The 26,325-nt window shown below is 48.6% G+C and overlaps 1 protein-coding gene across 2 annotated transcripts in view; it reads left to right on the forward strand.

Moving 5' to 3' along the window:
- The window catches only part of palld (palladin, cytoskeletal associated protein), a 614,708-nt gene that overhangs the window by 41,357 nt on the left and 547,026 nt on the right, over positions 1 to 26,325 (forward strand). The gene's annotated exons all lie outside the window — the stretch shown is intronic.

The following is a 26,325-nucleotide window of genomic DNA, read 5'->3' on the forward strand; positions in this document are numbered from 1 at the left end:
GCGCAGGGACTATTGGGCTTGCTGGAAATGACGTTAACGAAGCACCATCATTATTAATGAGCAAGTTGGGCAGCCAATTCAGCAGATGAAGTGAATTCCTGAACTTGTTGGCTGATTTACAACTTGAAAAAACGTCCCACCCCCAACCTTCCCAATATGTTTAAGCATTTGCTGGACCTGCACATTTTACCTCTCATTAAACTTAAGACAATTATGATAATTAAGTGCGCAAATACTTTTTCAATTATAAATTATGACGGCATAGTGTTTATTACTGGACTAGTGATCCAGAGACAGAGGTCAGATCCTACTGTGGCAACTGGGGAATTTTAAATTCAGTATCCATAAAATGTGGGATAAAATGCTCGTACCAGTGACTGAGAAACTACCATTTCATCAGAAAACCCCATCTGATCCATTAATAATAATAATAAGAAGAAGAATCTTTATTGCCACAAGTAGGCTTACATTAACACTGCAATGAAGTTACTGTGAAAATCCCCTAGTCGCCACATTCCAGCACCTGTTCGGGTACACAGCGGGAGAATCAGCATGTCCAAATTATCTAACAGCACGTCTTTCGGGGCTGGTGGGAGGAAACCGGAGCATCCGGAGGAAACCCACACAGACACAGGGAGAACGTGTAAACTCAGCACACACAGTGACCCAAGCCGGGAATTGAACCTGGGACCGTGGCGCTGTGAAGCAACAGTGTTAACCACTGTGCTACCGTGCCGCCCAGTGTCCTTTAGGGAAGGAAATCTGCCGTCCTTACCTGGTCTGGCCTACGTGTGACTCCAGACCCACAGCAATGCGGTTGACTGTGATTTGCTCCATTAAGTCACTCCATGAGCAATGGTGGTGAATGCAGGCCTTGTCAGAGCTGCCAACCTCCCAGCAACAAATAAAAACAATGTGATAATTGTCATTAAAATGCCAGTCAACCTCTCTGGCCTTGAAAGGTAGTAATTTTAACTGTTCAAACTCACTTATAAACATGTCTCACTTCTCACTGTCTCTTTTTCTATCACATTTAACCCTTTAATCTTTCTTTCTGTCTCTTCTCTTGACATGCCTGATTTGACTCTATTTCACTGCCCTTCCCCATTGGACGGTACGGTAGCAGTGGTTCGCACTGTTGCTTCACAGGACCAGGGTCTCAGGTTCTATTCCTGCTTGGGTCACTGTCTGTGCAGAGTCTGCACGTTCTCCCAGTGTCTGCGTGGGTTTCCTCCGGGTGCTCCGGTTTCCTCCCACTAATCCCGAAAGACGTGTTTGTTAGGTGAATTGGACTTTCTGAATTCCCCCTCGGTGTACCCGAACAGGCGTTGGAATATGGCGACTAGGGGCTTTTCACAGTAACTTCTTTGAAGCCTGCTTGTGACAATAAGCGATTATTATTTCAGTGTTAATGTAAGCCTACTTGTGACAATAATAAAGATTATTATTATTGTTTCTTTCCCAAGCCTTAAAAGTTATTTTTGTTCATGGGGTGTGGGCACCGTTGGCAAGACCAGCGTTTGTTGTCCATCCTGAATTTCCCTAGACAGCAGCAAAGAATCAACCACATTGCCATGGGTCTGAAGTCACATGTAGGCCAGACCAGGTCAGGGTGGCAGATTTCCATCCTGAAAGGACATCAATGAACCTTATGGGTTTTGAATGACAATTGATGAGAGTTTCATGGGTTATCTTTAGTGCGACCAGCTATCACTTCCAGGTGTTTTGGGGGAAAATCCCATCCGCCAGCTTAGTCCTCTGGATTCCTAGGCCAGTGATATGACCGCCATACAATTGGTTAAAGCTTGTTGGTCCCACCATTTGGTAAAGTCCTTGACACTCCGGTGCCCGCACTTTTCAGTTATCAGCTTGCACTGCCAGCTATTTATGATGCAAAACATTCCAGAAGCTGCAGGGTGCTAAACTAAAAACCCATTCTAACTAAAGGCGCAGGCTGTGAGGGGCTTTATTCCAGCAAAATCTGGGCCGAAAACCAACAGAACGAGCGGAACGGCGTTTGAGATTTGCAAACTTGGCCATTTCCAATTCTGCGCAAATATTGAAATATTCTCACTGCCCCCATCAAAGACCACAAGCCAGATGGTGCACAATAAAAAACAGACAGCCGACCACAGGTTGTGTGGTCCGAAGCAGATGTGCGCTAGACCAGTGGTTTTTAGAATGTCAAATATAATTTACGTTATACATTTTTTGAAAGAATTATGACCTGATAAACTTTGATGAAACTTTAAATACCGTGAATTGGAATAACCACATTGTAAATTGGGAACTTGACTGAAGGGTACCCTTGTCTGATGTTTTGTTTAATGCGGGGAGGGCAGGGGGGAGGGGGTTGCAGATTCTCACCATAAAGATTGAAAAGGATAAAAAGAATGAGGTAAATAGTGGTGAAGTGACACCACATATATGCTCTTGTCTCCATGTCTAAGGGTGAAATCTGGGCTGCTGACTAGACTGGTGTAGAATTTCCATTGGGTCTTCTCCCAGAACGTATCATAACTTTGGGGTTCCAGTGGATCTTCCACTCCATTTATGGGCGGCCAGTGGGAGAGCCCTGGGGAGGCTCAACCGCAGGTATTGAAATCTGAAGAGCTTGTCATGCGCTGTAATCATGGATGCTATAAACTTAGCAACTTTCAATAATCTTCCTACTTGCATATTACTGAAAAAGAGACAGGCTGTTAAAGCTTTTCAACTTGCACTCACAAGGACAGATGCACAAATTCCAAATTTCAAAGGAAGCATGTGAATGGGTGCTGATTGGCTGACAAATGGGCTCTGATTGGTCGAGCCATTGCCATGGAGAGTGCACCAGGGAACTATTGTCCCCAATCTGGATGGGATTTATCCTAGGATTCTCTGGGAAGCTAGGGAGGAGATTGCTAAGCCTTTGTCTTTGACATTTAAGTCATCTGTCTACAGGAATAGTACCAGAAGACTGGAGGATAGCAAATGTTGTCCCCTTGTTCAAGAAGGGGAGTAGAGACAACCCTGGTAACTATAGACCAGTGAGCCTTACTTCTGTTGTGGGCAAAATCTTGGAAAGGTTTATAAGAGATAGGATGTATAATCATCTGGAAAGGAATAATTTGATTAGAGATAGTCAACACGGTTTTGTGAAGGGTAGGTCGTGCCTCACAAACCTTATTGAGTTCTTTGAGAAGGTGACCAAACAGGTGGATGAGGGTAAAGCAGTTGCTGTGGTGTCTATGGATTTCAGTAAAGCGTTTGATAAGGTTTCCCATGGTAGGCTGCTGCAGAAAATACGGAGGCATGGGATTCAGGGTGATTTAGCAGTTTGGATCAGAAATTGGCTAGCTGGAAGAAGACAAAGGGTGGTGGTTGATGGGAAATGTTCAGACTGGAGTCCAGTTACTCGTGGTGTACCACAAGGATCTGTTTTGGGACCACTGCTGTTTGTCATTTTTATAAATGACCTGGAGGAGGGCGTAGAAGGATGGGTGAGTAAATTTGCAGATGACACTAAAGTCGGTGGAGTTGTGGACAGTGCGGAAGGATGTTACAAGCTACAGAGGGACATAGATAAGCTGCCGCGCTGGGCTGAGAGGTGGCAAATGGAGTTTAATGCAGAAAAGTGTGAGGTGATTCATTTTGGAAGGAATAACAGGAAGACAGAGTACTGGGCTAATGGTAAGATTCTTGGCAGTGTGGATGAGCAGAGAGATCTCGGTGTCCATGTACATAGAACATAGAACAATACAGCGCAGTACAGGCCCTTCGGCCCACGATGTTGCACCGAAACAAAAGCCATCTAACCTACACTATGCCATTATCATCCATATGTTTATCCAATAAACTTTTAAATGCCCTCAATGTTGGCGAGTTCACTACTGTAGCAGGTAGGGCATTCCACGGCCTCACTACTCTTTGCGTAATGAACCTACCTCTGACCTCTGTCCTATATCTATTACCCCTCAGTTTAAAGTTATGTCCCCTCGTGCCAGCCATTTCCAACCGCGGGAGAAGGCTCTCACTGTCCACCCTATCCAACCCCCTGATCATTTTGTATGCCTCTATTAAGTCTCCTCTTAACCTTCTTCTCTCCAATGAAAACAACCTCAAGTCCATCAGCCTTTCCTCATAAAATTTTCCCTCCATACCAGGCAACATCCTGGTAAATCTCTTCTGCACCCGCTCCAAAGCCTCCACGTCCTTCCTATAATGCGGTGACCAGAACTGTACGCAATACTCCAAATGCGGCCGTACCAGAGTTCTGTACAGCTGCAACATGACCTCCCGACTCTGGAACTCAATCCCTCTACCAATAAAGGCCAACACTCCATAGGCCTTCTTCACAACCCTATCAATCTGGGTGGCAACTTTCAGGGATCTATGTACATGGACACCTAGATCCCTCTGCTCATCCACACTTTCAAGAACTTTACCATTAGCCAAATATTCCACATTCCTGTTATTCCTTCCAAAGTGAATCACCTCACACTTCTCTACATTAAACTCCATTTGCCACCTCTCAGCCCAGCTCTGCAGCTTATCTATATCCCTCTGTAACCTGCTACATCCTTCCACACTATCGACAACAGCACCGACTTTAGTATCGTCTGCAAATTTACTCACCCACCCTTCTGCGCCTTCCTCTAGGTCATTGATAAAAATGACAAACAGCAACGGCCCCAGAACAGATCCTTGTGGTACTCCACTTGTGACTGTACTCCATTCTGAACATTTCCCATCAACCACCACCCTCTGTCTTCTTTCAGCTGGCCAATTTCTGATCCACATCTCTAAATCACCCTCAATCCCCAGCCTCCGTATTTTTTTTTTTTTTTTTTAACAATACAGCGCAGTACAGGCCCTTCGGCCCACGATGTTGCACCGAAACAAAAGCCATCTAACCTACACTATGCCATTATCATCCATATGTTTATCCAATAAACTTTTAAATGCCCTCAATGTTGGATTTTTCTGCAATAGCCTACCGTGGGGAACCTTATCAAACGCTTTGCTGAAATCCATATACACCACATCAACTGCTCTACCCTCATCTACCTGTTCAGTCACCTTCTCAAAGAACTCAATAAGGTTTGTGAGGCATGACCTACCCTTCACAAAGCCATGCTGACTATCCCTGATCATATTATTCCTATCTAGATGATTATAAATCTTGTCTCTTATAATCCCCTCCAAGACTTTACCCACTACAGACGTGAGGCTCACCTGTCTATAGTTGCCGGGGTTGTCTCTGTTCCCCTTTTTGAACAAAGGGACCACATTTGCTGTCCTCCAGTCCTCTGGCACTATTCCTGTAGCCAATGATGACATAAAAATCAAAGCCAAAGGTCCAGCAATCTCTTCCCTGGCCTCTCAGAGAATCCTAGGATAAATCCCATCAGGTCCCGGGGACTTATCTATTTTCAGCCTGTCCAGAATTGCCAACACCTCTTCCCTACTTACCTCAATGCCATCTATTCTATTAGCCTGGGGCTCAGCATTCTCCTCCACAGCATTATCTTTTTCCTGAGTAAATACTGACGAAAAATATTCATTTAGTATCTCGCCTATCTCTTCAGACTCCACACACAATTTCCCATCCCTGTCCTTGACTGGTCCTACTCTTTCCCTAGTCATTCGCTTATTCCTGACATACCTATAGAAAGCTTTTGGGTTTTCCTTGATCCTTCCTGCCAAATATTTCTCATGTCCCCTCCTTGCTCGTCTTAGCTCTCTCTTTAGATCCTTCCTCGCTACCTTGCAACTATCCATCGCCCCAACTGAAACTTCACACCTCATCTTCACATAGGCCTCCTTCTTCCTCTTAACAAGAGATTCCACTTCCTTGGTAAACCACGGTTCCCTCGCTCGACGTCTTCCTCCCTGCCTGACCGGTACATACTTATCAAGAACACGCAGTAGTTGATCCTTGAACAAGCCCCACTTATCCAGTGTGCCCAACACTTGCAGCCTACTTCTCCACCTTATCCCCCCCAAGTCACGTCTAATGGCATCATAATTGCCCTTCCCCCAGCTATAACTCTTGCCCTGCGGTGTATACTTTCCATCATTAACGTAAACATCACCGAATTGTGGTCACTGTCCCCAAAGTGCTCTCCTACCTCCAAATCCAACACCTGGCCTGGTTCATTACCCAAAACCAAATCCAACGTGGCCTCGCCTCTTGTTGGCCTGTCAACATATTGTTTCAGGAAACCCTCCTGCACACCCTGTACAAAAAATGACCCATCTATTGTACTCGAACTATATCTTTTCCAGTCAATATTTGGAAAGTTAAAGTCTCCCATAATAACTACCCTGTTACTTTCGCTCTTATCCAGAATCATCTTCGCCATCCTTTCCTCTACATCCCTAGAACTATTAGGAGGCCTATAAAAAACTCCCAACAGGGTGACCTCTCCTTTCCTGTTTCTAACTTCAGCCCATACTACCTCGGAGGAAGAGTCCCCATCTAGCATCCTCTCCGCCACCGTAATACTGCTCTTGACTAGCAGCGCCACACCTCCCCCTCTTTTGCCTCCTTCTCTGAGCTTACTTAAACACCTAAACCCCGGAACCTGCAACATCCATTCCTGTCCCTGCTCTATCCATGTCTCCGAAATGGCCACAACATCGAAGTCCCAGGTACCAACCCATGCTGCCAGTTCCCCTACCTTGTTTCGTATACTCCTGGCATTGAAGTAGACACACTTCAAACCACCTACCTGAACACTGGCCCCCTCCTGCGACGTCAAATCTGTGCTCCTGACCTCTATACTCTCATTCTCCCTTACCCTAAAACTACAATCCAGGTTCCCATGCCCCTGCTGCATTAGTTTAAACCCCCCCAAAGAGCACTAACAAATCTCCCCCCCAGGATATTTGTGCCCCTCAGGTTCAGATGTAGACCATCCTGTCTGTAGAGGTCCCACCTTCCCCAGAAAGAGCCCCAGTTATCCAGAAATCTGAATCCCTCCCGCCTGCACCATCCCTGTAGCCACGTGTTTAAATGCTCTCTCTCCCTATTCCTCATCTCACTATCACGTGGCACGGGCAACAACCCAGAGATAACAACTCTGTTTGTTCTAGTTCTGAGCTTCCATCCTAGCTCCCTGAAAGCCTGCTTGACATCCTTGTCCCCTTTCCTACCTATGTCGTTAGTGCCAATGTGGACCACGACTTGGGGCTGCTCCCCCTCCCCCCTAAGGACCCGGAAAACACGATCCGAGACATCACGTACCCTTGTACCTGGGAGGCAACATACCAAATGTGAGTCTCTCACGCTCCCACAAAATCTCCTATCTGTGCCCCTGACTATAGAGTCCCCAATTACTAATGCTCTGCTCCTCTCCCCGCTTCCCTTCTGAGCAACAGGGACAGACTCTGTGCCAGAGGCCCGTACCCCATGGCTTACCCCTGGTAAGCCCCCCCCCCCACAAGTATCCAAAGCGGTATACTTGTTTCTCAGGGGAACGACCGCAGGGGATCCCTGCACTGACTGCTTTTTCCCAGTCACTCTTACAGTTACCCACCTATCTCCAATCTTTGGTGTAACTAATTCCCTGAAGCTGCTATCTATGACCCCTTCTGCCTCCCGAATGATCCGAAGTTCTTCCAACTCCAGCTCCAGTTCCCTAACTCGGTCTTGGAGGAGCTGGAGATGGCAGCACTTCCTGCAGGTAAAATCAGCAGGGACACTAACTGCATCCCTCACCTCAAACATCCTGCAGGAGGAACATTGCACTCCCGTCCCTGCCATTCCTCTAACTTTCTACCAAGATCTGGCTAACAACTAAATTAAATTTTTTATAAAAATAATAATAATATAATAAAATATGGTACTTACCTCAGACCAATGGGTTTTATTATTAGGTTAGAGGAGGAGGGCGGGTGGGAGACACTACACGTGTAGTGTCTCGGGTTTCCTCTCCACCAGAATTTATTGGTGAGGGTCTTCCCAGACGTCCGCGGGTCGACTTCCTGTTCCCGCCTAAAACACTAATTTTTTTTTTTTAAATTCTCAGCTCCTGCTGGAATTGACTAACCAGCCATCTCCACTCCCGCCGAAATCGACTGGCCTGCCCCTGCAAAGACAAGTGCTTTTAAAGGACAGACTTACCTCCCAGCAGCCACTTCCGCACTGCTCCCGCTGAAACTGACTCACCAGCTGTTCTCCCGCCGAAATCGACTGGCCTGCCCCTGCAAAGACAAGTGCTTTTAAAGGACAGACTTACCTCCCAGCAGCCACTTCCGCACTGCTCCCGCTGAAACTGACTCACCAGCTGTTCTCCCGCCGAAATCGACTGGCCTGCCCCTGCAAAGACAAGTGCTTTTAAAGGACAGACTTACCTCCCAGCAGCCACTTCCGCACTGCTCCCGCTGAAACTGACTCACCAGCTGTTCTCCCGACGAAATCGACTGGCCTGCCCCTGCAAAGACAAGTTTTTAAAGGACAGACTTACCTCCCAGCAGCCACTTCCGCACTGCTCCCGCTGAAACTGACTCACCAGCTGTTCTCCCGCCGAAATCGACTGGCCTGCCCCTGCAAAGACAAGTGCTTTTAAAGGACAGACTTACCTCCCAGCAGCCACTTCCGCACTGCTCCCGCTGAAACTGACTCACCAGCTGTTCTCCCGCCGAAATGACTGGCCTGCCCCTGCAAAGACAAGTGCTTTTGAAGGACAGACTTACCTCCCAGCAGCCACTTCCGCACTGCTCCCGCTGAAACTGACTCACCAGCTGTTCTCCCGCCGAAATCGACTGGCCTGCCCCTGCAAAGACAAGTGCTTTTAAAGGACAGACTTACCTCCCAGCAGCCACTTCCACACTGCTCCCGCTGAAACTGACTCACCAGCTGTTCTCCCGCCGAAATCGACTCCTGAAAGTTGCCACCCAGGTTGAGAGGGTTGTTAAGAAGGCATACGGTGTGTTAGCATTTATTGGTAGAGGGATTGAGTTTCGGAGCCATGAGGTCATGTTGCAGCTGTACAAAACTCTGGTGCGGCCGCATTTGGAGTATTGCGTGCAATTCTGGTCGTCGCATTATTGGAAGGATGTGGAGGCATTGGAAAGGGTGCAGAGGAGATTTACCAGAATGTTGCCTGATATGGAGGGAAGATCTTATGAGGAAAGGCTGAGGGACTTGAGGCTGTTTTCGTTAGAGAGAAGAAGGTTAAGAGGTGACTTAATTGAGGCATACAAGATGATCAGAGGATTGGATAGGGTGGACAGTGAGAGCCTTTTTCCTCGGATGGTGATGTCTAGCACGAAGTGACATAGCTTTAAATTGAGGGGAGATAGATATAAGACAGATGTCAGAGGTAGGTTCTTTACTCAGAGAGTAGTAAGGGCGTGGAATGCCCTGCCTGCAACAGTAGTGGACTCGCCAACACTAAGGGCATTCAAATGGTCATTGTATAGACATATGGACGATAAGGGAATAGTGTAGATGGGCTCTAGAGTGGTTTCACAGGTCGGCGCAACATCAAGGGCTGAAGGGCCTGTACTGCGCTGTAATGTTCTGTGTTCTATGTTCTATGTTCTATCCTTTTGTTTAATACAAAAAAGGCGCAATGCCTGGACATAATCCTGCATATGGATACATGTGTAGCTTCTCGCATGGGTAAGTGAGCAACATTGCAAGCCCAACTGATAATCATAAATTGGTGGTTAATATATTTCTTGACATACTCGGAATTGTACGGCAACTGTGGTCCAACTGCAGAATCACATCTAAGGTTAGGCATCATGTTGTGAGTTTTGCAAGCACTGGCTGGTTTTTGCTATGACAAATACATTGGGAAAGTTGAATTAAATTATTTGGATACGGATCCTGGTTCTGCTACTTTATCCCAAGTGTTAGACTGTGTCTAATATATTTCTGGTTTAAAAATTCTTATCCTTGTTTTTAAATCCCCCTCAGCATCATGGCCCCTCTGTTACTCCAACTCTGTGACCTCTTCCGGCCTTACAACATTTCGCGATCTCTGCCCTCCACCAATTCTGGCATCTTGCGCATCTCTCGATTTTAATTGCTTCACCATTGGCAGCCATACCTTCAGCTTGTGCCTCATGCAATAGGATTCCTTCCCTAAACTTTTCTACCTCTCCTTATTTGCTTCTTAAAAACCTATCCCTTCACCTAAGGAGGGGTAGATCATAGAATCAGAGAATGTACAGTGCAGAAGGAGGCCATTCGGCCATTGGAGTCAGGACCGGCCCTTGGAAAGAGCACCCTACCCACGCCCATACCTCCACGTTATCCCGTAACCCCACCCAACCTTGTTGGACACGAAGGGCAATTTAGCATGGCCAATCTACCTAACTTGCACATATTTGGACTGTGGGAGGAAACCGGAGCACCGGAGGAAACCCACCCGGACACGGGGAGAACGTGCAGACTCCGAACATCTTGCTCACACCAAACAAAAACGTTATTCTGAACTGTGGAGCACAAAACAATGGTCTGTTCTGAGTTCCAACTTCAACAACAGATACTGTGCCCAACCACCGTCTCTCCTGCTCTGCTCTGGCCTTGGGTAACGGCCCTATCTAATTAACTGTGTTGACCATTCACTCTAATACTGGAGGTGCAGACAGTATTAACCCACCTCAAAGGGCTTATCCATTTCCAGGCTGGGTCACTGCCTGTGCGGAGTCTGCACATTCTCCCCGTGTCTGCGTGGGTTTCCTCCCACAGTCCAAAGATGTGCGGGTTAGGTGGATTGGCCATGATAAACTGCCCTTAGTGTCCAAAAAATGTTAAGTGGGGGTTACTGGGTTACGGGGATAGGGTAGATACGTGGGCTTCAGTAGGGTGCTCTTTGTAAGGGCTGGTATAGACTTGATGGGCCGAATGGCCTCCTTCTGCACTGCAAATTCTATGATTAATTTGCCTCATTAAATTGACATTAATGGTTGACTTGATGTGCGGCCCTCAAAGTAGACCATCAGACCATAAGACATAGCAGCATAAGTAGGCCATTCGGCCCATCGAGTCTGTTCCGCCATTCAATGAGATCACGACTGATCTGATGTGATAATCCTCAACTCCACTTTCCCGCCTTACTCCCATAAGCCTGGATTCCCTGACTGATAGAATCTTCCAGCACAGAAGGAGACTATTCAGCCCATCATTCCAGTGAAAAAAGCTACCGAATTGACGCCAACCTGCTCGCTCTTTCCCCAGAGAACTGCGAGTGTTTCCTTTTTGCGCAGAACATATGCGTGTGACTAGCCAGCCCAAGCGATCACACCTATCCTCCACATTTGGAAAAAACATGCTCACCCTTGCCCTAGTCAAATGCGTTCTGTGTGGGGTCTTGAACTGAATCAAGCTCAGCCGGGCACATGAGGAAGTGACGTTGACCCTGTGAAGGGCCTTGCCCCAAACCCCATCATTAAGAATGGGGCTCAAGTCACTTCCCCATTTCGCCCTCACAGCGCCTAACAGAGCAGAATCCGATGAGAAAATATGGCCATATCGATCCGAAATAGAGCCCACGCCAGGCCAAGCCAGGAACAGAATCCTCCTCGTCAAGGAAGAAGGTGGCGCCCAGAGGAAAGGAAGGAAAAGCCTCACGCGGTTAAATCGCGAACTTCAAAATACCGAAACAGGCTGGAGTTGGGCAAGTGGGATTTTATCAGACAGTCCCTGAAACTGGCCAATCCCCCCTCCATGAACCAGTCCCCAAACTGCACCTTTACCGTTCACTTCCCAAGATTGAAATGTTACGGCCAAGCCAGACGGCAGGAAAAGCCGATTGTTGGAAATCGGAGAAAGGGAAAGGAGCTTAAAAAGCTGCCGAAACTGTTTCCAAATCCTGAGAGAGGTTCCACCTCTGGGTTTGAGGAAAATCTGGCAGAGGAAAAGAACAATAGTGCAGTGACTATGGTAAGAAGAGTAGAGGAAGAGCAGGAACGAGCCTCCATTTGTCCCCAAATAAATTCAGGATCCCTGATCCATATTAGTATTTTTTGAATGTTTGCAACGCAGTAATAGAACAACAAATTGGGGAGGGCCAAGCCCCCCAATTGTCTCTCCCTTTGTAGCAGAACGCTGTGGATTCTAAGATTATTACCCATCCAAATAAAAGAGGATATCAAGTTCTGACCTTCATAAAAGTGGACTTGGGGAGAAAAATGGGAAGACACTGAAAGAAGAAGAAAACTTTGGGAGCACGTTCATTTTAATAGTCTGATCCCTTCCTGCCAAGGACACAGAAAGGCTATTTCATCTTTGCAAATCTGTTTTGATAATATTAACCAGGCTTGAGTAGTTCAACTTACAAAGTGAGGTCCAGGTAGCGAAAACCTGCCTTAGAAAGGCGAAAAGGTAAACTGCCCAATTGGGCTCACCTTAAGGGCGGCATGGTGGCACAGTGGTTAGCACCACTGCCTCACAACGCCAGGGACCCGGGTTCAATTCCGGCCTCGGGTGACTGTGTGTGTGGAGTTTGTACATTCTCCCGTGTCTGCGTGGGTTTTCTCTTGCAGTCCAAAGATGTGCAGGTTGGGTGGATTGGCCATGCTAAATTGGCCCTTAATGTCTAAAAGGTGAGACGGGGTTACATTGGTAAGGAGGGGAGGGGCATGGTTCTCGGTAGGGTGCCCATCGAATTAACTTTTTTTTTTAAAGTATACATCCAATTCACTTTCGCAAGTTGCTATTGAATTGCTTCCTCCACCCTTTCGGGCAGCGCATTCCAGATCACAACAACTGCACAAAAAATAGATTTGGTACATCTTCCCGCTGGTTATTTTGCCAATTATCTTAAATTTGCGCCCTTTGGTAATCAACTGTCACGTCAGTGGAAATGCTAATTTCTCCCCATCTACTTGATCAAACGGTTAGCACTGCTGCCTCACTGCACCAGGGACCCGGGTTCAATTACGGCCTTGGGTGACTGTCTGTGTGGAGTTTGCACGTTCTCCCCGTGTCTGCGTGGGTTTCCTCCGGGTGCTCCGGTTTCCTCCCACAGTCCAAAGATGTGCAGGTTGGGTGGATTGGCCATGTTAAATTGCCCCTTAGTGTCCAAAGCTGCCTTAGTTAGGTGGGGTTATGGGGTTACGCCGATATGGCGGAGGAGTGGGCCTGGGCAGGGTGCTATTTCAGAGGGGCGGTACAGACTCGATGGGCCGAATGACCTCATTTTGCGCAGCATGAAAACAACATGAAATAGTTTCCATTTATTTATGTCCTGTGACACTAGCAAAGTGGAAGTATTTTGAACCATACTGGCTGGATGCCGTAGGCTGCATGTAACTGGAACTTTCCACCTGAAGTCGCAATACTGTCCATCGACTCATATCACTGCAAGTCTCTCCAGCACCTTGTGTGTTTGCTAGCAATGGCAGTGAAACGATAACAACCCACTGGTTATTAAATTCAATTTGTGAGTTAGGCATTTCACGAAAAACAGATTTGGTGCTCAACCTCCAAAGATAGCAATACTTGCCATTCATTCCGTTGACTGAGTTTTCATGGGTTTATGAGCCACAATTTACTGCCATTGGGTGTCCGAAACAGTGTTATTGGGTGTCTGAAGGGGATCTGTGGCGTGTGTGAGCAGGAGGAACAATGGGTATCTCTGCAACCCATCAGATTGAAGAACCCTCACTGAGCCAGACAGAGTCTGAAGCAGGAGTGCAAATTCTGTTACAATTTGGAAATACAGAAGCCAATTTGCATACAGGAAGCTCTCGCAAACAGCAATGTAGAAATGACTGGATAATTTGCTCGAGTGATGTTGATTGTGCGAGAAATATTGGCCAGGACACTGTGGAGAACGCAGATGCTCTCCATTGAAATAGCGCCATGGGTCCAAAGGTCCAATTGTAAGCCCTCCACCAGTGTAGCACGCCCTCACTACTGTATTACATAGAACATAGAACATACAGTGCAGAAGGAGGCCATTCGACCCATCGAGTCTTCACCGACCCACTTAAGCCCTCACTTCCACCCTATCCCTGTAACCCAATAACCCCTCCTAACCTTTTTGGTCACTAAGGGCAATTTATCATGGCCAATCCACCTAACCTGCACGTCTTTAGACTGTGGGAGGGAACCGGAGCACCCGGAGGAAACCCACACAGACACGGGGAGAATGTGCAGACTCCGCACAGACAGTGACCCAGCGGGGAATCGAACCTGGGACCCTGGCACTGTGAAGCCACAGTGCTATTCACTTGTGCTACCGTGCTGCCCCTAAATTAGCCAAGATTATGTGTTAAGTCTCTGGAGTCAGGATTGAACCCACAAGAGTGTTACAACAGAGCAAAGTCTGAAAGAACTTCAGTCGAGTTTTGAAGCCAGTCAGTTACCTCATCTGTGTTTTATTGATAGAAAAGATCTAGAGTAATTGCGTCCATCTGTAAAACCGACATTTTAACTTGTGCCACGTGTCCTAGGCAGAGGGAGGGGACAGAAAGTAGGAGGACGGACATCACTGTTCCTCATTCTAATTATTTCTAAATGAACCTGGAGCACAAACCAAGCCCTTTCAAGGAAAGCCGATAGGAAAAAAGGGGACGAGGAAGAGGAAAACTGGTTGAGGGCGAGGAGGCTCTGACCTCTTTGCACTGATCCTTGAAGCAGGCAATGGGGAATGGGGGGAGGAGTGGTTGAAGGCTTAGGGTGGGTAAGTTCCAGCGATGCTGAGGAAAAGGTAGACGGTTGGAATAAGCAGCTCAATGTGGGTGTGATGGCAGTGGGGATATGGTTGGAAGAGGGGGCGGGATGTAATGGAAAGAATATGTCTCAGGAGGAAGAAGATGTGTTGGGAGTGAGGGGAAGGGGGTTAGCACAATCGATCTCCGCAACCCTTACCCCAAGTAAATTTAGCGTTGACTCCATACCCCATCAAGATGATGGCATATCACCCATTACCCCTCCTTTCGTCACCAAGATGATCGATATCTCCCATTACCCCTGCTTTCGCCACCAAGATGATCGATATCTCCCATTACCCCTCCATTCCCCTCCAAGTTGATGACATATCACGTATTACCCCTCCATTCCCCTCCAAGTTGATCGATATCACCCATCCCCCCTCCAAGTTGATCGATATCACCCATCCCCCCTCCAAGTTGATCGATATCTCCCATTACCCTTCTCAAAAAGGTAGAGAAGGGCATACCAGATGATGTAAAATAAGCAACAGAGAAGATACAATTGTCTTTATTCTTAAAAGTAATTCAATCCTGAATATTAATGGCTTGTTAATCCACCAAAAACAAGTTGTAGGAAAAGTGTTTATGTTTACACACAGGAGTTAATATGCAATGTCTAATTTAGTCCGCTCTGAATCATCCCACATGGATTAATTTAAGTCACCCACTGATACACTAATCTGAAGGCAGCGCGGCACTCCTCCTTCTGCAGAGCACTTTATCTTCTCTGATTCAAGTGTATATCTGATTTCCTTTCTCTTTTCATAAATTTAGAGCACCCAGTTCATTTTTTCCAATTAAGGGGCAATTTAGCGTGGCCAACTCACCTACCCTGCACATCGTTTGGGTTGTGGGGGCGAAACCCACGCAAACATGATGAGAACGTGCAAACTCCGCACGGACAGTGACCCAGAGCCGGGATCGAACCTGGGACCTCGGCGCCATGAGGCAGGAAGGCTAACCCACTGTGCCACCGTGCTGCCCCCGATTTCCTTTTTGAAGGTTACTCTCGACTCTCTTTCTGCCGCCATGTCAGACCTTACGTTCCAGGTCGCAGCAACCCTTCAGTCAAAAGAATTTCTCCTCATCTCCAGTCATGAATATGCTCCTTAAATTAGCTCCACTTTGGAGTAAAAGTAAGTAAAGTCGCCATAGTCACAGGTGACCATAGGCTGCGTTCCCCTTGGGGCGGGGGCGGCGTGGGGGGAGAGCTGACTGGTGGCGGTTTAACCTGAGGATCACCACACCTCAGGCGAGGGACAAGGTTGAGAAGGTGGGGATCTCATGGGCCTTTGGAGTGAAGCAGCATGGAGTCGGGGAGACTGCTTTCGGAACAAGCCTCGAGGGGACCGCTTTCGGTCAAGCCTCGGAAAACCTTCCCTCAAAGGGTTGTGAGTCTTTGTGATTCACCACCCCAGACCTGGATGTTTAGTCAGAGTATATCCGAGGCTGGGATTAATGGAAATTTGCACCCCAGGAGAATCAGGGAAAGTGAAGGTCAGAGATCGTACTGAAGGGCAGAGCACTTTCGAGGGAGCTGCTCCTATTTCTTATGTAATATTCTCCCCTGTCAAACAATCTGAGACATTTCCGTCCCAGGTGAAGCATGGGTGACAAGTCACACTGCTGCTGCTGTGGCCATGGCGCTGTGCTCCTTCGTTGAATACACTCAAGGCTGAGATCGACAGTATTTTGGACTTGCCAAGGATCAAGGAGTTATGGGGAATTTGGGGAGAGGGCTGTGAAGTTGAGGCTGAAGATCAAGAAAGAAAGGTTTGCATTTGCATCGGGTTTTTCATGACTCCCGGATAGTCCAAAGCACTTCCCGTACCAGCCTCCCTGAACAGGCGCCGAAATGTGGCGACTAGGGGCTTTTCACAGTAACTTCATTTGAAGCCTACTCGAGACAATAAGCGATTTACATTTTCATTTACAACTAATCTGGTACCTTCTGAAATGTCGTCACTGTTGTCGGAAATAGAACAGCTGATTTGTCCTCCCACAATTTGATAATGGCCAATTTGTTTTCTTCGTTGCTGATCGAGGGATGAATATTGGTTAAGACATGACAGAGAACTCCCTTGCTCTCCTTTGAAGTCCAAAGATGCGCAGGTGGGATGGATTGACCGTGTTAAATTTCCCCTTCGTGTGCAAAAGGGGAGGTGGGGGTCGTTGGGATAGGTCGAGTGCTTTTTCAGAGAGCCGGTGCAGAGCCGATGGGCCGAATGGCCTCTTTTTGCACTGTACTGTAGAGATTCTATGAAGTGGTGCCTCGGGGTCCTTTATCCAAACAGGCAGATGGTGTTTAACGTCTCACCCAGATGTACAGCACGCCCCCTGTACTGCAATGGAGTGCCAGCCTGGAGTTTCCTCCTTCAGCCCTGGGGTGGGACTTGAACCCAGAACTTTGTGGCTCCAATTAGGCTACCAACTGCACACAGTGGCTAGTCAGTGATGACACTTCTAAAAAATGAATTCCTGGGATGTGCATGTCACTGGCAGCGCCAACATTTGTTGTCCTTTAATTGAGTGGTTTGCTGCACCATTTTAGAGGTCAGTTAAGAGTCAACGGTCAGGATGGAGGAGAGTTTGTGCAGGGGGTCGGGACTGAAAGCACTAGCAACAGCGCCGCTCCCGATAGCTCCGGGGAAATACTCTGGGGGTCCGGTAATAATAGCTTCATTGAGAATTTGGAGGCAGTTTCGCCAACACTTCGGGTTGGGGGCAGGGTCAAGGGAAGTGCCGATTCGGGGGAATCACAGATTTGTAAGGGCCATGAAGAATCCAGCACGAGTTTTAAGGATACAAAGTAATGACATTTATTTACTATAATAATATATACACAACAGTAGCAGTAACTTCCCTTGCTACCTTCTCCTTCCTGCTGGTTCCTGGACTGGCCAGCTTATTTATACTAGGAGTTTCTCCGCCCCCCTCATTGGGGAAGTTCATACTCCCATAGGATTGTGGGATAGTCATTAGTCCCCAGCCAATCGTAAGTAGGCGGGTTATAACATCCCTCCCCCCCAAAGTCCAAGGAATCCACCGAAGACCCTGGCGAAGGAAGGCGTCGAACTCGTTTGGCCGCAGGCCGGACGCCATTTGCACGCGGCGCTGGATCAGGCGGCGTGTAACGAGACGGAGACCGGCGCTTCCGTGATGAACGGCGCGGTTGTACATCCACGGCCTGTGGACCCGAGGATTCCCCCTCTGATGCATCCTGTGTCTCCATCTCGGAGTCAGAGTCTGCTGCCTCCATCATGTCAGCGTCTCTATCTCCATTCGGTCCCGTAACGACCTACGCAGGCTTCGAGTGAGGCACCAGTGGAAGATTTTGAGGACTACCTTCCCTTGTCTCTGGTCTTTGCGGCTGTTCAAATGAGCTCCGGGGACGGGGAATCTTTTGAGGGGATGATCTTCTGGACCGGACGTGGTCTACGTGTTTTCGCTGGAGACGACCCTGGGCTTGCACTTGGTAAGATATAGGGCCCGTTTGGCGAAAGATTACACCAGGAACCCATTGGGCACCACCAGCAAAATTCCGCACGAATACTGGGTCACCGGGCGCAAACTGCTGAATAGGACGATGCCGAGACAATCCCTGTCCCTGCCGTTCTTGTGTGCGGCGTACTTTTGCGCCAATGTCCGGGAAGACCATACTAAGGCGGGTGCGAAGTCTTCGGCCCATTAGGAGTTCTGCGGGAGCTACCCCAGTCACTGCATGGGGGGTGGTCCTGTACGTAAACAAAAACCGAGCCAGTCTCGTGTCCATTGATCCGGAAGACTGCTTCTTTAGGCCTCTTTTGAATGTTTGCACTGCACGCTCTGCCAACCCATTTGAAGCCGGGTGGTAAGGGGCAGTGCGGATATGGCGGATGCCGTTCATCTTTGTAAACCTAGCAAACTCCTCACTCGTGAATGGAGTGCCATTATCCGTGACCAGCACCTCGGGGAGGCCATGCGTACTAAATGATGAACGCATCTTTTCAATTGTTGCGCAGGACGTTGTCCCCTGCATCTTATGCACCTCCAGCCACTTGGACTGGGCGTCAATTAGTAGAAGGAACATGGATCCCTGAAAAAGGGCCTGCGAAATCTGCATGTAAGCGTGCCCAAGGCCGCCTTAGCCATTCCCAGTGATGTACGGGCGCGGCCGGCGGAAGCTTCTGATGTTCCTGGCAAATGGAGCAGTTTTGGGCCACCTTCTCAATGTCGGTGTCGAGGCCTGGCCACCAGACATAACTCCGGGCCAACATTTTCATTTTGGTCACGCCCGGATGCCCATTGTGCAAGTCTGATAATATCAGCTCCTGGCCTTTTTCCGGGACAATCACACGCGCCCCCCACAAGAGGATGCCGTCCTCCACGCTGAACTCTGACAGCTTGGAGGAAAATGCCCGCAACTCGCCTGGGAGCTGTCTATGCTGCCCACCATACAGGACTATGTGCCGAACCTTTGACAAGACTGGCTCCGTCTGGGTCCACCCACGGATCTGTGATGCCATGACAGGCAAGGTGTCCATAAAATTTAGGGTTGCAACCACCTCACCGGTCGTGGGGGTCGACATGGGGCCGGTCGATGAAGGCAATCGGCTCAGTGTGTCGGCATTTGCTATCTGCGTACCTGGTTTGTGCTCCAGAGAATACTCATATGCAGCAAGCAACAAAGCCCAGCGCTGGATCCGTGCAGAAGCAATGGGCGGTATTGGCTTATCCTCTCTGAAGAGTCCCAGCAGGGGCTTATGATCAGTCACGATAGTGAAATGGCGGCCGTACACATACTGGTGGAAGCGTTTCACCGCGAAAACCACTGCCAGGCCCTCCTTCTCGATCTGCGCGTACTTTTTCTCCGCTGCAGTCAATGTGCGGGAGGCGAAAGCTATCGGTCGCTCGACCCCGTTCTCCATCTTGTGGGACAGGACGGCCCCAATACCATACGGGGATGCATCACATGTGACAAGCAAAGGCTTTCCCGGATCATAGTGGGTTAGTAACCCAGACGACGACAATTGTTGCTTTACCCGCCGGAAAGCGGTTTCTTGCGGCTGACCCCAAACCCAGGTGTGATTTTTCTTTAGCAGCAGGGGCAAGGGGGCCAGCGTAGTTGCCAGATTGGGGAGGAACTTCCCGTAATAGTTTACGAGACCGAGAAAAGAACGAAGATGCGAAGTGTCAGTCAGGGTGGGGGCATGTTGAATTGCACGCACCTTCTCTGCGACGGGGTGCAGACGCTCGCGGTCCACCCGATAACCTAGGTAGACTACTTCTTTTGCCTGAAATACGCACTTTGTGTGACGTAAACGGACTCCAGCCTCCGAAAGGCGTCTAAGGACAGCCTCCAGATTTTCCAAATGCTCTTGCTCCGACGTCCCTGTAATCAACACGTCATCTAGGTAGACAGCCACACGTGGTAAACCTCTCAAAATTCCCTCACACATTGAAAAATTGCGCAGGCAGAGGATACTCCAAAGGGCAACCGTGTATATTCATACAGGCCCCGGTGTGTGTTAATTGTTACATATGGTCGGGAGGCAGGGTCCAGCTCCAACTGCAGGTAGGCGTGACTCATATCTAATTTTGTGACTGAGAGTCCACCTGCAAGTTTCGCGTAGAGATCCTCTATGCGTGGCATTGGGTATCGGTCGAGTCGGGAAACTGTATTCACTGTAAGTTTATAGTCGCCACATAAGCGAACTGTGGCATCTGGCTTCATTACTGGTACAATTGGTGCTGCCCAGTCAGCAAAACGGACGGGCCTGATAATACCCAAACTCTCCAAACGAATGAGCTCCCCTTCTACCTTCTCGAGCAAAGCGTAAGGCACTGGGCGCGCCCGGAAATAGCGCGGCGTGGCTCCTGGTTCAACTTGGATATGGGCTACGGCCCCTTTTATTTTCCCCAAACCAGGCTGGAATACCTCTGGGTATCGTCCTAGCACCTCAGTCAACCCTCCAGAAACTGTTTGGAGGATGTGCTGCCATTGCAACCGCAAATGGCGCAACCAGTCCCGACCCAACAGGCTGGGCCCATGGCCACGCACTACGATAAGTGGGAAACGCCCCTCCTGGCGTCCATAGACAACAGGGGTCATTGTAGTTCCTGCAATGTCCAGTGGTTCCCCCGTGTAGGTGGCCAACCTGGCCTGTGAGTCAGTTAATGTAAGGGTCTGTATACCCTGCTTGATGCGGTCGAATGTCCTCTGGGCAATCACGGAGACCGCTGCGCCAGTATCCAACTCCATCTCCAGCGGGTGGCCATTGACCCGTACTGTCACCTTAATGGGGGCCACACGGGGAGCTGCCACACAATGCAGCTGCAGGCAGTCGTCCTCCGTCTCCACGTCCTCAGGAGTGGTCGCTACAGGTTCATCCACATGGAAGGTACAGCCTCTGGGCTGGTCCCAGTTACGGCCCCTGGGCTGGTCCCAGTTTCGGTCGGAACGACGGCGCCTCTGGCGTCCCCAGGACCGCCGTCCGCGACGGGGTCGGCGCCTACAAATCTGACACGGACATGGCTCCTCATCCATTGGCTCTGGAGAAGGCTCCCTTCGGGGAGGAATGTCCGATGGCCACTGGCGTCGGTCCGGTTGTTGCCTCGCCCAAGGTACCGCAGGAGTGCGGGGGGACGTTTTTGGGCGGAAAGGGTTGCGCCCCAAGGCATGCACTTCCATTCCCTGTAGCTCCTGTACTCCTCGCTCTGCGCTCTCTCGGGACAAGACTATTTGTATTGCCTGTTGAAAAGTCAATGTTGGCTCCGCTAACAACTTTCTCTGGGTTGCTGCATTGTTAATACCGCAAACCAAACGGTCGCGTAACATTTCTGACAAGGTCTCACCATAGTCACAGTACTCTGCAATCCCACATAGCCTGGATAAAAAAATCGGCAAGGGATTCTCCAGGGGTCCTCTCAGTGGTATTAAACCGGTAACGGTGGACTATCGTGGACGGGGTTGGGTTAAAGTGTTGCCCCACTATATTCACAAGTTCGTCAAACGTTTTGGTGTCCGGCGCAGCTGGGTACGTAAGGCTCCTAATCACCCCAAACGTATGCGGGCCGCAGGCAGTGAGCAATATGACCACCTGGCGCTCGTTTTCAGTGATATTGTTTGCCCGGAAATAGTAACGCATCTGTTGTGTGTACTGGTTCCAGCTTTCCAGCGCAGCATCAAAAACATCCAAACGTCCGTACAGAGGCATGGTATAATAGAAAACAACTTCCAACCTGTATCCAACAAAAATCCAGGGAGGTGGCTTCAGCAGTGTAGACAGCTATTCACTTTTACCTTTGTCGCCAGTTTTGTAAGGGCCACGAAGAATCCAGCACGAGTTTTAAGGATACAAAGTAATGACATTTATTTACTATAATAATATATACACAACAGTAGCAGTAACTTCCCTTGCTACCTTCTCCTTCCTGCTGGTTCCTGAACTGGCCAGCTTACTTATACTAGGGGTTTCTCCGCCCCCCTCATTGGGGAAGTTCATACTCCCATAGGATTGTGGGATAGTCATTAGTCCCCAGCCAATCGTAAGTAGGCAGGTTATAACACACAGATTTGAGCCAGGGAGGTGGGATGGAAATTTTCGGAAGTGGGAGGAGAAGGGGATTAAGACACTGAAAGATTTGTTTCTTAGGGGTCGGTTTGCAGGATTGAGGGAGCTGGAAGCGAAGCATGGGTTGGAGCAGGGGGAAATGTTCAGATACATACAGGTTCGAGATTTTGCCAGGAAGGAGATACAGAGCTTCCCGGTGGAGCCGGCCTCCACATTGCTGGAGGAGGTGCTGACGACAGGGGGACTGGAGAAGGGGGCAGTGTCAGCGGTTTACGGAGCTATTTTGGAAGAGGACAAGGCACCACTGGAAGGGATCAAAGCAAAGTGGGAGGAAGAGTTGGGAGAGGATATGGAGGAGGGGTTCTGGTGTGAGGTGCTCCGGAGAGTGAATGCCTCCACCTTGTGCACGAGGTTGGGGCTGATACAGTTGAAGGTGGTATACAGAGCACACCTCAAGAGGGCGAGGGTGAGCCGATTCTTTGAAGGAGTGGAAGGTGTGTGTGAGCGTCGCGGGGGTCTATTGTTGGTGGGTGAAAATTTGGGAGAAAATGTGAAATAGGAGCAGAATAAAAAATATTTAAAAAGAAATAGAGTCAACCACATTGCTGTAGGGTCTGGAGTCACATGTAGGCCTGACCGGGTAGGTTTGGTAAATTTGCTTCGCGAACGGGCATGAGTGAACCAGATGTTTTTTTTTACAGCCACCGGGAATATGTGATTGCCATTACTGAGATTCGCTTTATATTAACATAGAATTCACCGTCTGCCCTGAAGGGATTTGAACCAACAGCATTAGCCTTATTCTCTGGATTGCACGCCTTGAGACATTAGCACTACACCACTATCTTCCCATTGAATAGTGGAGTAGTATTGAGGGGGGCAAATGGCCTCCTCCTGTTAAGATTTCTTGGGCTGGATTCTCCGTTTCGGAGACTCCTGCCTGAGATGAACCCTCTCTGATTTGCCCTCGTGCTGGGAGTGAGAATCCAGTGGCGATTCACTATCCCTTCCCATGTAAATTTATGCATGGCGGGGATTGCAAGGGATTCCCTCACTAATCCCACTATCAGGCTGCCATTTTGAGCGAGTGGTCCAATGGTGAGGTCCTGTGGCTGGCCCCCCTCCACACCCACAATGGAATTCTTCCACCTCCCCTCATGGGATTTGCTGGTTCACTTCCACCCCAGAGTACGAGGTTGACCTGACCCTTCCTCACCAACCCCCCCACCACCATATCCAGGCCCCCATAACAGAACCCACACCACAGAGCCCCACAACAGAGATGTCTGCCTGGAAGCTAGACAGCAGCCCAGACAGACACAGTGAAAACAAATCACTGCTTTAAAACTCACCTGTCCCCTATTCCTGCTGCCTCAGGCAGAGAAAGCAGCAGCTGTACAAAGGACAAAGAAAAATGCAGCACAGGAACAGGTCCTTCGGCCCTCCAAGCCTGCACCGACCATGCTGCTCGTCTAAACTAAAATCCTCTACACTTCCGGGGTCCGTATCCCTCTATTCCCATCCTATTCATGTATTTGTCAAGATGCCCCATGAACGTCACTATCGTCCCTGCTTCCACCACCTCCTCCAGCAGCGAGTTCCAGGCACCCACTACCCTCTGTGTAAAAAACTTGCCTCGTACATCTCCTCGAAACCTTGCCCCTTGCACTTTAAACCTATGCCCCCTAGTAATTGACCACTCTACCCTGGGAAAAAGTCTCCGATTAACCACTCTGTCTATGCCCCTCATATAATTTTGTAGACCTCTATCAGGTCGCCCTTCAACCTACGTCGTTCCACTGAGAACAAACCAAGTTTATTCAACATATCCTCATAGCTAATGCCCTCCATACCAGGCAACATCCTGGTAAATCTCTTCTGCACCCTCTCTAAAGCCTCCACATCCTTCTGGTAGTGTGGCGACCAGAATTGAACACTATACTCCAAGTGTGGCCTAACTAAGGTTCTATACAGCTGCAACATGCCTTGCCAATTCTTATACTCAATGCCCCGGCCATTGAAGGCAAGCATGCCGGATGCCTTCTTGAGTACCTTCTCCATCTGTGTTGCCCCTTTCAGTGACCTGTGGACCTGTACACCGAGATCTCTCTGACTGTCAATACTCTTGAGGGTTCTACCATTCACTGTATATTCCCTACCTGTATTAGACCTTCCAAAATGCATTACCTCACATTTGTCTGGATTAAACTCCATCTGCCATCTCTCCGCCCAAGTCTCCAAACAATCTAAATCCTGATGTATCCTCTGTCGGTCCTCATCGCTATCTGCAATTCCACCAATCTTTGTGTCGTCCGCAAACTTACTAATCAGACCAGTTACATTTTCCTCCAAATCATTTATATGTACTACGAACAGCAAAGTTGTTGCAGAACACCACTAGTCACAGCCCTCCAATCAGAAAAACACCCTTCCATTGCTACTCTCTGCCTTCTATGACCTAGCAAGTTCTGTAACCATCTTGCCAGCTCACCTCTGATCCTGTGTGACTTCACCTTTTGTACCAGTCTGCCATGAGGGACCTTGTCAAAGGCCTTACTGGAGTCCATATTGACAACATCCAGTGCCCTACCTGCATCAATCATCTTTGTGACCTCCTCGAAAAACTCTATCAAGTTAGAGAGACACGACCTCCCTTTCACAAAACCGTGCTGCCTCTCGCTAATACGACCACGTGCTTCCAAATGGGAGTTGATCTATTCTACTCCATTCAATGGGAGAAGAATTCTCTTCAGTTATTTCCCTACCACTGACATAAGGCTCATCGGCCTGTAGTTCCCTGGATTATCCTTGCCACCCTTCTGAAACAAAGGAACAACATTGGCTATTCTCCAGTCCTCCGGGACATTACCTGAAGACAGTAGGATCCAAAGATTTCTGTCAAGGCCTCAACAATTTCCTTTCTTGCCTCCTTCAGTATTCTGCGGTAGATCCCATCAGGCCCTCGGGTCTTATCCACCTTAATATTTTTCAAGACGCCCAACATCTCGTCTTTTTGGATCTCAATGTGACCAAGGTTATCTACACATCCTTCTCCAGACTCAACATCCACCAATTCCTTCTCTTTGGTCAATACTGATGCAAAGTATTCATTTCGTACCTCGCCCATCTCCTCTGGCTCCACACATAGAATCCCTCTTCTGTCCTTCAGCGGGCCAACCCTTTCCCTAGCTACCCTCTTGCTTTTTATGTACGTGTAAAAAGCATTGGAATTTTCCTTAACCCTATTTGCCAATGACTTTTCGTGACCCCTTTTAGCCCTCCTGACTCCTTGCTTAAGTTCCTTCTTACTTTCCTTATATTCCACACAGTCTTTGTCTGTTCCCAGCCTTCTAGCCCTGACAAATGCCTCCTTTTTCTTTTTGACGTGGCCTACATTATCTCTCATTATCCAAGGTTCCCGAAATTTGCCATATTTATCCTTCTTCCTCACAGGAACATGCCGGTCCTGAATTCCTTTCAACTGACATTTGAAAGCCTCCCACATGTCAGATGTTGATTTATGCTCAAACATCCACCCCCAATCTATGTTCGTCAGTTCCCACCTAATGTTGTTATAATTAGCCTTCCCCCAAGTTATCACATTCACTCTAGGACCACTCTTATCCTTATCCACCAGCACTTTAAAACTTACTGAATTGTGGTCACTGTTCCCGAAATGCTCCCCTACTGAAACTTCTACCACCTTGCCAGGCTCATTCCCCAATACCAGGTCCAGTACAGCCCCTTCCCTAGTTGGACTATCTACATATTGTTTTAAGAAGCCCTCCTGGATACTCCTTACAAACTCTGCCCCATCCAAGCCCCTAGCACTAAGTGAGTCCCAGTCAATATTGGGGAAGTTAAAGTCTCCCATCACAACAGCCCTGTTGCTTTTACTCCTTTCCAAAATCTGTCTACCTATCTGCTCCTCTATCTCCTGCTGACTGTTGGGAGGCATGTAGTAAACCCCCAACATTGTGACTGCACCCTTCTTATTCCCCTGATCTCTACCCATATAGCCTCGCTGCCCTCTGAGGTGTCCGCCCGCAGTACAACTGTGATATTCTCCCTTACCAGTAGCGCAACTGCTCCACCCCTTTTACATCCCCCT

This window comes from Scyliorhinus torazame, chromosome 9 (assembly GCF_047496885.1).
Source record: "Scyliorhinus torazame isolate Kashiwa2021f chromosome 9, sScyTor2.1, whole genome shotgun sequence".
In the NCBI taxonomy this organism is placed as follows: Eukaryota; Metazoa; Chordata; class Chondrichthyes; order Carcharhiniformes; family Scyliorhinidae; genus Scyliorhinus; species Scyliorhinus torazame.